A 15730-nucleotide genomic window follows, 5' to 3' on the forward strand; every position below is an offset into this window, starting at 1 on the left:
CCTGCACTATTGCAACATCCCCAAGAAGTTCATGTAGATATAAGAGGACATGGCTGTACTTCCATGGCAAGCAGAGAAAACAGACTTTGGGCTTTGGGTTCTACCTCCATCAATCGTCCTGACTGCTTGCAGTGATCTAACCTTAATTAATGGAAGCATGGACAACAATTACAATCTGCCCTAACATGGTCCTACTCCACAAACACAAGCCACCATCAAGATTCCCGACTGCGGAATAGATTTAGATTGGATGTTAGGAACTGGTTCTTCGCCATGAGTGTAGTGGAACACTGAAACGTGTTGACCAGGGAGATGGTTGGAGTCCTAGCCCTGGAGATATTCAAAATGTGGTTTGACAGAGCTCTGGGCAACCTGAACTAGCTAAGGATGCTGCTACTGACTGCAGAGGGGGTGGGATTAGATGACCTTTGGAGGTTCCTTCCAACCCAGACCATTCTATGATTCTATGATTCTATGATTCTATGATCTCTGCTTGGCTCAGGGGCTCTGAACACAGAAGAGTTCCACCACCTGTGCTGACCTTCTGCCCTGCACTAGGCAGTACCTGGACCATACACCACCACATACCAACTCCTACTGAAAGGAGAGGTGCGGAGGAGCAGCCAGGGCTGGGATACTGCTGTCTACTTCAGCAGCATTTCACTTTCAGAAAACATATTTCCAACACCCTTTATATTAGAATTGCATCAGGCATACAGGAAAAAGAATACTCCCAAAACACTCATCCTTAACATATTTATGACAGCTTTCTATTATTTTGTGGGGAGGATTCATTTAGAAGACAGTTGCTGTAACAAATTTTAACCAGCAATGACAAAATCATCTAAGGCAGGCCTCAAATTCATATTCTGAATGCACCACAGGATAATAAAATTATTTACAGGAAGCATTTGGTGAATAATTTGGAAGAACAAATAAATCTGAAAAAAAAAAAAAAAAAAAAAACAAATGCAATCTATTTCCAGACTATCTGCAAACAGAGAGGCAGTATCTACTAAATTAGGAGCCACAGCCCCACTAAACATTGATATCTCCAGTCTGCAGATGATCAAAGGACATAGACAGCCAAATAATCACTTCAGTTACACTAGCCTATAAATTGTCACTAGAGGAATAAACACAAACTAAAGCTAGAGAAAATGAGAGTAAGGATCCAGGAGGTCTACATTTCCATACTCCTTGTTAAGCTCTCCTTAGAAGTTAAGGAGAATTGAGCCCAGAAAGCAAATCAGATCCTAGGCTGCATCAAGAGGAGTGCGGCAAGCAGGTTGAAGGAAGTGATCCTCCCTCTCTACTCTGCACTGGTGAGACCCCATCTGGAGTATTCCATCCAGTTCTGGAGCCCCTTTTACAAGTGGGATATGAACATGCTGGAAGGTGTACAGAGAAGGGTCATGAGGATGCTCAGATGGCTGGAGTACCTATCTGATGAGGAGAGATCGAGGGAATTTGGTCTCTTCAGGATGGAGAGGTGACGGCTGCAAAGTGATCTTATTGTGGCCTTTCAGTATCTTAAGGGGGCCTACAAGAAAGCTGGGGAGGGACTTTTAAGGATGTCAGGTAGTGATAGGAGTAGGGGGAGTGGAGCAAAGCTGGAGGTGGGGAAATTCAGACTGGATGTTAGAAAGAAGTTCTTCAGCACGAGGGTGGTGAGAGCCTGGAATGGGTTGCCAAGGGAGATGGTGGAAGCCCTGTCCTTGGAGGTGTTTAAGGCCAGGCTGGATGATGCTCTGGACAGCCTGATCTAGTGTGAGGTGTCCCTGCCCATGATACTGGGGGTTGGAACCAGATGATCCTTGTGGTCCCCTCCAACCCCGACTGATTCTATGATTCTATGATTTCCCCTAAAACAAAGATTGTGGCAGAAGGTGCTCTTGGGAACAGCATAGTGGCACCTAGCATTGCCTTTGCAAGCAGCATTAGGTGATGCTCAGCCATCAAACAATGCTTTGGGTAGCGTGCAAGATCCACTCACCACACCACTGCATCCTACTCTCCCTGTAACAAAACTGCTACAGAGTAGGCACATGGTGCTCACCCTAGAATCATAGAATCATAGAATCAACCAGGTTGGAAGAGACCTCCAAGATCAGCCAGTCCAACCCACCACCCAGCCCTAGCCAGTCAACTAGACCATGTCACCGAGTGCCTCATCCAGTCTTTTCTTGAAGACCCCCAGGGACGGTGCCTCCACCACCTCCCTGGGCAGCCCATTCCAATGGGAAATCACTCTCTCTGTGAAAAACTTCTTCCTAACATCCAGCCTATACCTACCCTGGCACAACTTGAGACTGTGTCCCCTTGTTCTATTGCTGGTTGCCTGGCAGAAGAGACCAACCTCCACCTGGCTACAATGTCCCTTCAGGTAGTTGTAGACAGTAATAAGATCACCCCTGAGCCTCCTCTTCTCCAGGCTAAACAGGCCCAGTTCCCTCAACCTCTCCTCATAGGATTTGTGTTCCAGGCCCCTCACCAGCTTCGTTGCCCTTCTCTGGACATGTTCCAGTACCTCAACATCTTTCTTGAATTGAGGGGCCCAGAACTGGACACAGCACTCAAGGTGTGGCCTGACCAGTGCTAAGTACAGGGCAAGAATAACCTCCCTTGTCCTACTGGCCACACTGTTCCTGACGCAGGCCAGGATGCCATTGGCTCTCTTGGCCACCTGGGCACACTGCTGGCTCATCTTCAGCTTACTGTCTATCAGTACCCCCAGGTCCCTTTCCTCCTGGCTGCTCTCCAGCCACTCAGTCCCCAGCCTATAGCGCTGCTTGGGGTTATTGTGGCCGAAGTGCAGCACCCTGCACTTGGCCTTGTTAAATCTCATCCCATTGGCCTCTGCCCACCCATCCAGCCTGTCCAGGTCCCTCTGCAGGGCTCTCCTACCTTCCAACACATCAACACCTGCTCCTAGCTTAGTGTCATCTGCAAACTTACTGATGCTGGACTCAATGCCCTCGTCCAGATCATCAATAAAGATATTGAACAGGACTGGGCCCAGCACTGATCCTTGGGGAACACCACTTGTGACTGGCTGCCAACTGGACGTGGCACCATTCACCACCACTCTCTGAGCTCTGCCATCCAGCCAGTTCTTGATCCAGCACAGAGTGAATCTGTCCAAACCATGAGCTGCCAGCTTGGCTAGGAGCTTCTTGCGGCAGACAGTGTCAAAGGCTTTGCTGAAGTCCAAGTAGACTACATCCACAGCCTTCCCCACATTCACCAGGCAGGTAACCTGATCATAAAAGGAGATCAGGTTGGTGAGGCAGGACCTGCCCTTCCTAAACTCATGCTGGCTGGGCCTGATCCCTTGGCTATCCTGTAGGTGCTTTGTGATGGCACCCAAGATGACCTGTTCCATGACCTTGCCTGGCACTGAGGTCAGGCTCACAGGTCTGTAGTTTTCTGGCTCCTCCTTACGACCCTTCTTGTGTATGGGAATCACATTGGCCAGCTTCCAGTCTTCAGGGACCTCTCCAGTGAGCCAGGACTGCTGATAAATAATGGAGAGTGGCTTGGCCAGCTCAGCTGCCAGCTCTCTCAGCACCCTAGGGTGGATCCCATCCGGTCCCATGGACTTGTGAGGATCCAAGTGACTTAGCAGATCCCTTACTGCTTCCTCATGGATTAGAGGGGGACTGTACCGGTCCCTGACTCCATCCACCACTTCAGGAGTCCAGCTGTCCTGGAGACAACCTGTCCCACTAGTGAAGATTGAGGCAAAGAAGGTGTTAAGCACCTCTGCCTTTTCCTCATCCTTTGTCACTCTATTCCCCTCTCTATCTAACAAGGACTGGAGGTTGTCCTTGGCCCTTCTCTTGCCATTCATATATTTAAAGAAACCCTTTTTATTTTCCTTGGCAGCCGTGGCCAGCCTGAGCTCCAAGTGGGCTTTTGCCTCTCTAATTTTTCCTCTACACCCTGCCCTGAACCATGCTGCCTTCTGGTTAAACTGAGAGCAAAGTGGAAAACAAAAACAAAGAAGCAGGCTTCTTCCACCCACAGAATTATTCTTGATCAGCAAAGTAGGCAAGGCAAAGAGGAGCTACTGACAGAACATTGCTAGAATAACTGCCATTGGAATGGGCTGCCCAGGGAGGTGGTGGAGTCACCATCCCTGGAGGTGTTCAAGAAAAGGCTGGATGAGGCACCTATTGCCATGGTCTAGTTGACTGGCTAGGGCTGGGTGCTAGGTTGGACTGCATGATCTTGGAAGTCTCTTCCAACCTGGTTGATTCTATGATTCTATGAACAAGGGGACACAGACTCACACTGCACCAGGTCAGGTTTAGGCTGGATATTAGGAGGAAGTTCTTCACAGAAAGAGTGATTGGCATTGGAATGGGCTGCCCAGGGAGGTGGTGGAATCCTCATTACTGAAGGTGTTTAAAAGGAGACTTCACGAGGCACTTTGTGCCATGGCTTAGTTAATTAGAAGGTGTTAGGTGATGGGTTGGACTCAATGATCTCAAAGGTCTTTTCCAACCCATTTAATTCTGTGATTCTGTGAGCATCTGTTGCAGGGTGGGAATCCTCACAGTGCTCGGCTGTGATTACTCCTGACCCTGTAGCTTACTGACACGTATCAGAGGACTCACAGTCACTTCTGGTTATCAGAGTCTGAGTTCTATACAACACTGCAGAAAGTGAAAAATGCCCATTTTTTGAACTGAATTTCCCCTTCACAAGCATGACAAAGTGGCTGGGTGACCCGATAGAAGCTATATCTGTGCCACTGAGATGCAGGAGACGTCATGGTTTTGAAACAGTCACAAAGCAGTCTGCCAGCTGATCAGAACCACTGCAATACCTATCTCTGGTTTACTAGCAGGTTACTTCCAGGTAAATGTGTGTTTGAGGTATTTTCCAACACCTTACAGAACATCATTTATTAGGCACCCCAAAAATGAGAATTTAAGCTGGTCTAAACATTTATGTCTTTACACCAAAGGTCATGTTTTTGACTGTTAACACATAGTTTTCAAGAGTAAAACTCTGTGTGTTTGTTCTACCTACAATTCAGGTGAGAAATACCTCTTCTGTCAAAATTCAGCATGTTTTTGTTTGTTAATCATGGTAGAATCATGCACAGTGCAAAACCACAACACAGACTACTCCCCTCTGCAGCCTGCTGGATAGAAGCTTGCAGTTGGGGGAGGCGCTATATATCTACATACCGGCATATCATATCTATGTACCATCAGTGGCACAGAGTCAGGTTAAAGGTCTGTTTTCAGTGGTGTTCGCCAGCAATTAGGACTGGGCCCAGTTTTGTTTATTATCTTTGTCAACAATAGGGTGCTGAGAGAGCTGGCAGCTGAGCTGGCCAAGCCACTCTCCATCATTTATGAACAGTCCTGGCTCATTGGAGAGGTTCCCAAAGACTGGAAGTTGCCAATGTGATACCCATTCACAAGAAGGGTCGTAAGGAGGAGCCAGAAAACTACAGAGCTGTGAGCCTGACCTCAGTGTCAGGCAAGGTCATGGAACAGGTCATCTTGAGTGCCACTGCAAAGCACCTACAGGATGGCCAAGGCATCAGGCCCAGATAGCATGGGTTTAGGAAGGGCAGGTCCTGCCTCACCAACCTGATCTCCTTTTATGATCAGGTTACCCACCTGGTGAATGTGGGGAAGGCTGTGGATGTAGTCTACCTGGACTGCAGCAAAGCCTTTGACACTATCTGCCACAAGAAGCTCCTGGCCAAGATGGCAGCTCGTGACTTGGACAGATTCACTCTGATATGGGTCAAGAACTGGCTGGAAGGCTGGGCCCAGAGAGTGGTGGTGAATGGTGGTGCCACATCCAGTTGGCAGCCAGTCACTAGTGCTGGGCCCAGTCTTGTTCAATATCTTTACTGATGATCTGGATGAGGAGATTGAGTCCAGCATCAGTAAGTTTGCAGATGACACCAAGCTAGGAGCAGGTGTGGATCTCTTGGAGGGTAGAAGAGCCCTGCAGACGGAACCTGACAGGATGTGTGGGCAGAGGCCAATGGGATGAGACTGAACAAGGCCAAGTGCAGGGTTCTGCACTTTGGCCACAACAACCCCAAGCAGCACTACAGGCTGGGGACTGAGTGGCTGGAGAGCAGCCAGGAAGAAAAGGACCTGGGGGTACTGGTAGACAGTAGCTGAAGATGAGCCAGCAGTGTGCCCAGGTGGCCAAGAGAGCCAATGGCATCCTGGCCTGGAGGCCAGTAGGACAAGGGAGGTTATTCTTACCCTGTACTCAACACTGGTCAGGCCACACCTTGAGTGCTGTGTCCAGTTCTGGGCCCCTCAATTCAAGAGAGATGTTGAGGTGTTAGAAGGTGTCCAGAGAAGGGCAACGAAGCTGGTGAGGGGCCTGGAACACAAACCCTATGAGGAGAGACTGAGGGAGCTGGGGGTGTTTAGCCTGGAGGAGGCTCAGAGGTGACCTCATTGCTGTCTACAACTACCTGAAGGGAGGCTGTAACTAGGTGGGGGTTGGCCTCTTCTCCCAGGCAACCAGCAATAGAACAAGGGGACACAGTCTCAAGTTGTGCTGGGGGTGGTCTAGGCTGGATGTTAGGAGGAAGTTGTTGGCAGAGAGAGTGATTGGCATTGGAATGGGCTGCCCAGGGAGGTGGTGGAGTCGCCATCCTTGGAGGTGTTCAAGAAAAGCCTGGATGAGGCACTTAGTGCCATGGTCTAGTTGACTGGCTAGGGCTGGGTGCTAGGTTGGACTGGATGATCTTGGAGGTCTCTTCCAACTTGGTTGATTCTATGACTTTATGATTCTATGAAACTGGTAATGGAAGCACTGACTGATCCCACACAAAGAAGCCATTAGTGAAGGGAGCCCACTCTTACACATGTGGCTGTACATTATACAATTACATCAAACACATGAAGCTAATAAGGATTTGACTGCAGATACACAATGTCAGGCTTGTACTTACTTTTCTGATCACAGTTATTCTGTTCTTTGTTTATACATCTCTTTCTTAAAATATGCCAGAATTTCTAGTACAGTGAAGGAGGCTCAGGACAGACCTTACTGCTGTCTAAAACTACCTGAAGGGAGGTTGTAGCCAGGTAGTTTGGCCTCTTCACCCAGGCACCCATGGACAGGACATGAGGACAGAGTCTCAAGCTGTAGCAGGGAAGGTTTAAGCTGGATGCTAGGAGGAAGTTCTTCACAAAAAGAGTGATTGGCATTGGAATGGGTTGTGCAGGGAGGTGGTGGAGTCACCATCTCTGGAGGTGTTCAAGAAGAGGCTGGATGTGGCACTTAGTGCCATGGTTTCATTAATTAGAGGGTGTTAGGTTGGACTTGATGATCTCAAGGGTCTTTTCCAACCTGGTTAATTCTGTGATCCTGTGAATTCAACCCCGAAAAAGATGTCCCAGTAAGCAGATGAACACATAAGCCCTCTCCCTAAGATGGAATTAACTTTACCATTATTTAATGTTTGTTTCATGAAAGCAACTCAGATTAAAAGTGGAAAAAAATGTTTATTTCACGAATAACAATTGTCACTTCCATTGCAGCTCCCATTGCCACAGACAATAACCTCTGCCCATAAATAAAACAGCCACAGTCTACCATCAGACCAGTCAGAGGCAAAGTGCCTCCTGGGAGCAGTCCCTAGCCTGGGCCAGTCAGTGATGTATCAGAGCACTGAGACGCTCTCTGCCGTCACTGAAATCACTGAATCCACCAGCAGAGGTGTCACTTCCATGTCTGTCTACTTTTGTAGAAGCTAGAAATGGGTACATTCAGACTGTATGTTAGAAGAAGATCTTCACCATGAGGGTGCTGAGAGCCGGGAATGGGTTGCCAAGTGAGATGGTGGAAGCCCTGTCCCTGGAGGTGTTTAAGGCCAGGCTGGATGAGGCTCTGGACAGCCTGATCTAGTGTGAGGTGTCCCTGCCCATGGCAGGGGGGTTGGAATCAGATGATCCTTGTGGTTCCTATGATTCTATGAATTCCTCTAAGACAACAAAGATGATGGCCCAGGTGGCCAAGAGAGCCAATAGCATCCTGGCCTGCATCAGGAACAGTGTAGCCAGCAGGACAAGGGAGGTTATTCTTCCTCTGTACTCAGCACTGGTCAGGCCACTCCTTGAGTGCTGTGTCCAGTTCTGGGCCCCTCAATTCAAGAGAGATGTTGAGGTGCTGGAACGTGTCCAGAGAAGGGCAACAAAGCTGGTGAGGGGACTGGAGCACAAATCCTATGAGGAGAGGCTGAGGGAGCTGGGGTTGTTTAGCCTGGAGAAGAGGAGGCTCAGGGGTGATCTTATTACTGTCTACAACTACCTGAAGGGGCATTGTAGCCAGGTGGGGGTGGCCTCTTCTCCCAGGCAACCAGCAATAGAACAAGGGGACACAGTCTCAAGTTGTGCTGGGGGAGGTATAGGCTGGATGTTAGGAGGAAGTTCTTCACAGAGAGAGTGATTGGCATTGGAATGGGCTGCCCAGGGAGGTGGTGGAGGCACCGTCCCTGGGGGTCTTCAAGAAAAGACTGGATGAGGCACTTAGTGCCATGGTCTAGTTGACTGGCTAGGGCTGGGTGCTAGGTTGGACTGGATGATCTTGGAGGTCTCTTCCAACCTGGTTGATTCTAGGATTCTATGATTCTATGGCAGAAGGTGTTCTTGGGAACCAGTGTAAGCAGCAGTGGCACCTAGCATTGTCTTTGCAAGCAGCATTAGGTGATGCTGAGCCATCAAACAATGCTTTGGGTAGTGTGCAAGATCCACTCACCACACCACTGCATCCTACTCTCCCTGTAACAAAACCGCTGTAGGCACATGGTGCTCACCCTGCCCTGGACCATGCTGCCTCCTGGTTAAACTGAGAGCAAAGAGGAAAACAAAAACCTGGGTCAGCCCTGCTTCTGTTGATTCTATTTGTGACTTTAAGAAGACTTAGCTCAGGGAAATTTCAAAACTGATTTAAATTCTAAATTAGAGTTAAATAATACTAACCAAACCAGTATTTTTTTCATATGTTTGTGAATGGAATATCTGCAAAGATGAAGATGGAAAATTTTCCTCTACCACTTCAATTACATTTTGCACTCAATCCTCTCTTTACACTGTTTCAAGGCGTGCAATAAAAGTATTAGAAAATAATATGCAAACAAGTCACTGATATAATCCATATGCAATAATATGGCAATCCATTTAAGGGAAAATAAATGGCTTATTTCCTCTCTACTAGTTTGTGGTCTGGTAAATTAAAATCTCCAGACTATATATTCTGTACTGCAATTGGGGATACAGAGTTAGAGGAACAGGCCAGTGAAATGAGATGACCGTTTCATTGTTTTACCTTTAAGCCATTCTGGGTAACAGCTAAAAGGTACTGACAGCAACGTGCCAGCACACTGGGGCAGCAGTGTGCCCTTGTGGCAAATGGCATCCTGGGGTGCCAGGAGATGGAGGGAGGTTCTCCTCCCCTTCTACTCTGCCCTGGTGAGACCTCACTTGGAATACTGTGTTCAGTTTTGGGCTCCCCAGTTCAGGAGGGATGGGAATCTACTTAAAAGAGGCCAATGGAGGGCTACAAAGATAGTGAAGGACCTGAAGCACTGCCCTGGGAGGAGAGGCTGAGGGACCTGGGGTTTTTTGGTCTGTTGAAGACAAGACTGAGAGGGGATCTAATCAATGTTTATAAATTACAAAGCTGGTGAGAGGCCTGGAACACAAACCCTGTAATAAGAAGCTGAGGGAGCTGGAGGTGTTTAGCCTGGAGAAGAGGAGGCTCAGGGGTGACCTCATTGCTGTCTACAACTACCTGAAAGAAGGTTGTAGCCAGGTGGGATTAGTCTCTTCTCCCAAGGCAAGCAGCAATAGAACAAGGGGGCACAGTCTCAAGTTGTGCTGGGGGAGGTATAGGCTGGATGTTAGGAGGAAGTTCTTCACAGAGAGAGTGATTGGCATTGAAATGGGCTGCCCAGGGAGGTGGTGGAGGCACCGTCCCTGGAGGTGTTCAAGCAAAGCCTGGATGAGGCACTTAGTGCCATGGTCTGGTTGACTGGATAGGGCTGGGTGCTAGGTTGGACTGGATGATCTTGGAAGTCTCTTCTGACCTATGATTCTCTTCTTCTCCTCCAACCTATGATTCTCTTCCAACCTATAGATTCTATGATTCTGTGAAGTATCTGAAGGCTGGGGGTCAAGAGGGAGGGGACAAACTCTTCTGAGTTGTGCCCTGTGATAGAGCAAGGTGTAATGGCTATAAAAAATACCACAGGAGGTTCCACCTCAACATGAGGAAGAACTTCTTTCCTGTAAGAGTCACAGAGCACTGAAACAGGCTGCTCAGAGAGGTTGTGTCTCTCCTTCTCTGGAGAGTCTCAAGAGCTGTCTGGATGAATTCTTGTGCAACTTGAGCTAAATACTACGGTCCTGCTCTGGCTGAGGGGTTGAACCTGATGACCTATGGAGGTCTCTTTTAATCCCTTGCATTCTGTTGATCCTGTGACAGTAGGACAGTAGTTATTGTGTCTCCTATTTATGTCTAGAGAAAGAAGAGAAACTTGCAGATGGAATGTCAGCCATCACTACTGACATGTCAAAATAGAAGAAAAAAAATAAAAGGAATTTGAAAAACCTCATCAAAGACAATTCAAGCTTAAGTTTTCAGAACAAAGCACTTTCCAGAAAGAGAAAATCCTTCAGATTTCTTTTGTTTCAATCATTACTTAATCCAGTTGAGTAATTCATCAGGAAAAAAAAAAAAAGAGTTCTATTGAAATAGCATTTTATCATTAAAACATCTGTTTTTAAGAAAACAGTCTGTCCACTTCTAGAAGTGACACAAACTTTATTGCAGCTCATTTAGTCTCCAAAATATTGGTGAGACTCTCATTTGTAAAACAATAAACAGCACCAGGGTTTTGTTTTGTTTTGTTTTCCTTGTTTCTTTTTACAGACTGAACAAGGTTATGCAAACATCACAGAGGAACAAAGGCAGCAGGATACAGAAAAAAAAAAAATTGGAAAAAAAGGTCAGGAAAGACAAAATTAAAAAAATGTGTCAAGTTTTCAGCTCCTTGAAGCATTTTCCAGCTCCTATTGCCCAGCAGTGGTATGTAAGAGAGGAGGAATCTCAGAGCTGTAACAACTACAGATGATGATGGTTTGATCCTGCATCAGCAGAAGTGTGGCCAGCAGGTGGAGGGAGGTGATTCTCCCCCTCTACACTCTGCTGAGACCTCATCTGGAATAGTGCATGCAGCTCTGGAGCCCCCATTACAAGAAGGATGAGGAGATGCTGGAGCGTGTCCAGAGAAGGGCCACTGGGATGATCAGAGAGCTGGAGCAGCTCTCCTATGCGGACAGACTGAGGCTGTTCGGTGTGGAGAAGAGGAGGCTCCCAGGTGACCTTCTTGTGGCCTTCCAGAATCTGAAGGGGGCCTACAAAAAAGCTGGGGAAAGACTTTTCAGGATATCAGGGAGTGACAGAACTAGGGGGAATGGAGCAAAGCTGGAGGTGGGTAGGTTCACGCTGGACATGAGGAAGAAGTTGTTGAGCTTGAGAGTGGTGATAGCATGGAATGGGTTGCCCAGGGAGGTGCTTGAGGCCCTGTTCCTGGAGGTGTTTAAGGCCAGGCTGGATGGGGCTTTGTCCAGGCTCATCTAGGATAGGGTGTCCCTGCCCATGGCAGGGGGGTTGGAACTAGATGAATCTTGTGGTCCCTTCCAACCATGACTAATTCCATGATGCTCTGATTCTTGAAACTGGAAAATCTCACATGGTCTGTCCTGGTCCTGCAGCCTGAGTAGCAGCACCAACATGGAAAACATCAGAATCATAGAATCATAGAATCAACCAGGTTGGAAGAGACCTCCAAGATCATCCAGTCCAACCTATCACCCAGCCCTAGCCAGTCAACTAGACCATGGCACCAATTGCCTCATCCAGTCTTTTCTTGACGACCTCAAGGGACGGTGCCTCCACCACCTCCCTGGGCAGCCCATTCCAATGCCAATCACTTTCTCTGGCAACAACTTCCTCCTAACATCCAGCCTAGACCTACCCCAGCACAACTTGAGACAGAAAATGGAAAATCTTGATAATCAGTTACCTACCACTGCTTGTGGACCAGATCCTAACAAGAGGAAATCCACTTGATCACCTGCATGCTGCCACTGTGAACATTGACACAGAGACAAAACAAAATGAAGCAAAAAAAACCCCAAACAAACAAACAAACAAAATACCCTCAACATTACAATACCAGCAGGCTTGGACCACGTGATGTTTTTCTGCTGCAGCATCTGTTATTTGCCCCACGTACATCTGAGGTCACAGCCATTGGGGTATTTATAGACCAAGGAAGGAGGCAAAGATCAGAACTTAAGCTACATACAACACAGTGAATCTCATTAAAAACAAACAGGCACAGAGCCAGTGGAGACTTTGTCACAGCTTTTCCTGCTCTGCCTCTGCCCTGCAGCTCACAGATGAGAAGGACAGAGCTGGGAAGCCTCATTTGCCTCCCTGCACACCTTCTTGTTTCAAGGCTCTACTGGTGGATAGGCTCCAACTCTGCAGAGAAGGGAAAGTGAGAGGAGTGGAACACTGCACAGTGTGCAATGAGAAAGAAAAAAACAGAAGCTGATTTTTTAAAACTTTTTTTTTTTAAAAGGAGATAGAAACAGAAGAATCTTCTAGCTGTGGATGACTACATAATGGAACTGCTTCCAGTGAACTTCTGGTGCTGAAGGTTATTAAATGCAAGGGAGACCATTATCTCTGAGCAAAGTTCTAGCTTGCACTTGTGCTGCTGATGTCAAGAGGAACAATCTGGACAACTCCTAAAGGTTTGGTAGTTATAATAATTACTGATCAGAAGCCAGCCTAACACAAATGCATATTTGCATGCATTGTACTTGCATCTGAGAAAACTTGGTGAACTATTTTTTCCTAATGGAAGCACTTACCACTTCCAGTACAACTGCAGTATAGATGCTTGTACAAAGCTCCAGCAAGACATTCCAGTTGCATAACCACTGGCACATTCCTGGAAGCCTGAGTCAAGATCTGGTGCTCATGTCTCTAAAACCAGACTTGCACTTCAGCTGTTGAAGACCCAGTGCTGGGGCATGGCCGAACTAGTTCCTGATGTCTCCACAGCACCTTGGCCTGGCAAAGGAAAATGGCAGCCAGGTCCACATTCCACAACAAAAGTATATATACAGGCTGGGTGGGGAATGGCTGAGAGTAGCCATGAGGAAAAGGGCCTGGGGGTCTGGGGTGATGAAAAGCTCAACATAAGCCAACAGTGTGTACATGCAGCCCAGACAGCAACTGTGTGCTGGGCTGCAGCAAGAGAAGTGTGGCCAGCAGGGCAAGGGAGGGGATTCTGACCCTTTACTCTGCTCTTGTCAGACCCCACCTGGAGTACTGTGTGCAGTTCTGGAGCCCCCAACACAAGAGAGGCATGGAACTGTTGGAGCAAGTCCAGAGGAGGGTCACAAGGATGATCAGAGGACTGCAGCAGCTCTGCTATGAGGATGCGCTACAAGAGTTGGGGCTCTTCAGCCTGAAGAGAAGACTTTGAGGAGGGCTTGGAGTGACCTTCCAGTATCTGAAGGGGGCTACAGGAAGGCATGGGAGGGACTATTGACAAGGTCTTGCAATGACAGGACAAGGGGAAATGGGTTTAAACTGGCAGAGGGGAGATTCAAACTAGACGTTAGGAAAAGGTTCTTTGCAGTGAGGGTGGTGAGACACTGGCACAGGTTGCACATGAAGGCTGTGGAAGCCCCCTCCCTGGAGGTGTTCAAGGCCAGGATGGATGAAGCCTTGAGTGACCTGTTCTAGTGGGAGGTGTCCCTGCCTATGGTAGGAGGTTGCAGGTCCCTTCCAACCTAAACCATTCTGTGATTCTATGTTCTATGATAACCTCTTTCTGCTCCAGTTTACAGACCGCTTGAATGCAGTGCACAGCGGTTTTTTTTTCCTTGGCATTTCCTGGCTGGGCTTAGCCCTGCTTTGTCCCTGTGGATATGCCCAGGGGGCAGCAGGAGCTGGTGTGCAGCTGGCCCTGCCTGCTGCTGGAGCCCTGCTGGTCCTGCCACTTCCTGCTTTCTCATCAGTTGCTTCACCAATTGTCAACTGACTTTTTACAACAATTTCCCAAAGGTTTAACTGAAGAGTTAGATAGTTGAACTCAGTAAGCAACATGATAGCACATCTACATGACAGACTTTAATAGGTTGGGCTGAATAAGAACCAGCATGCCAATAGCATTTCCTAGCATCCACTCCAAACACATCTCCCTGGTTTCCCATACCTAGATTACACTGGGAATAGCAATCAAATAAAAAGTCACTCAGCTGAAGGGCAGTAACAGCAAACTCCAGTGGCTTTCCAGCCATGGTCCTCAGAAGATCTGCACATGCTGCTCAGATGAGACCAACTTAGTGGCTCACAAGAGAAGTTCTGTATCCAAGGAAAACTGTGTCACCCAGAAGTGCAGTTTTATCCTACCACTGAGCAAAAGCTGCAGCTCACTGACAGTGGCAAGGGCACTTCACACCTTTGTCCACCTGCCACCTCTGCACTGATCCATCCCTCTACCTCCAGGCATTTCTCTTCATCTTCCCACTCTAAGGCTTCTCCCTCCCCTTCTGCCCTGTTTTGAGTGTCATCTAAGAGAATTCAACCCATTTCCACCAGAAAAATAAAAGGGTTTTTTTCTCCTTGAGTACTAGGAAGTGAACACTGGAGAAGCTCCAGAGAACACTGTCATCCCAAACAATATGGGAAGCAGAAACATGAAAACATTATTAACAAACAGCCAATCTCATAATTAAGTCCTAGCCACTGCTGGTGAAAATAAACTCAATTAAGCAGGCTATTACTCTTCTGAAATGAAAATGATAGCAATAAAAATAACAATTGCAGCAGAAGAGGTTTCACCTCAACACAAGAGAGAACTTCTTTACTGTAAGGGTCACAGAACCCTGGAACAGGATGCCCAGAGAGGTTGAGAAGTCTCCTTCTGTGGAGACTTTGAAGGCTTATCTGGATGCGTTCCTCTGTGACCTGAGATAGATTGTGTGGTCCTGCTCTGGCAGAGGGGTTAGACCCAATGATCTCCTTGGGTCCCTTCCAACCCCTAATATCCTGTTATCCTATGATAAGGACAAAGGCCAATCTAATACATTTTCTGGACATTTATAATGTGTGTAAAGTACATAAGAAAAATCACACTTCATAAAAGAGCTTGTATTTATCAGCTTCATTAAATACACATATAAATAGATTAAATTATTAAAAGCTTGCTTAAATATAGACATTAACAAATATGTAAATATATAACCAGAAATGTAGATATATAAATGTAAACAGAAATATAGATATAAATGTAAATATAAATACATAAGTTAAACTGTAAAAACATCAGATAAGTAACTTGTAAACATCTTTTTCCATCAAGCAATATTACTTTAGGGTATATTTTTCAGGTATTTGCTAACCAAAGCTTATTATCTTCAATAGGAACCAAAAAATTGTCATGCTCTTGGAAAAGTGATGTCCTTGATGTCTCTTAATCTCTTTGCTTTATCTACTACAAATTTCTCTCTCATTGATGCACAGTAAGAAACTGAGCTCTTGAAGAAGCACTTTACTTGGTATGAAGAACAAAATTCAAGGGGAGCTTCTGGGAAAGTGGTCAGATGGAAAAACTTGACAATGTTTTCTGGATACACACAGG

At 47.0% G+C, this 15730-nt stretch overlaps 1 protein-coding gene across 1 annotated transcript in view; it reads right to left on the minus strand.

The window, feature by feature from the left end:
- The window catches only part of EGFLAM (EGF like, fibronectin type III and laminin G domains), a 128765-nt gene that overhangs the window by 99159 nt on the left and 13876 nt on the right, over positions 1–15730 (minus strand). The gene's annotated exons all lie outside the window — the stretch shown is intronic.

Source organism: Pogoniulus pusillus, chromosome Z (genome assembly GCF_015220805.1).
Source record: "Pogoniulus pusillus isolate bPogPus1 chromosome Z, bPogPus1.pri, whole genome shotgun sequence".
Taxonomy (NCBI): domain Eukaryota; kingdom Metazoa; phylum Chordata; class Aves; order Piciformes; family Lybiidae; genus Pogoniulus; species Pogoniulus pusillus.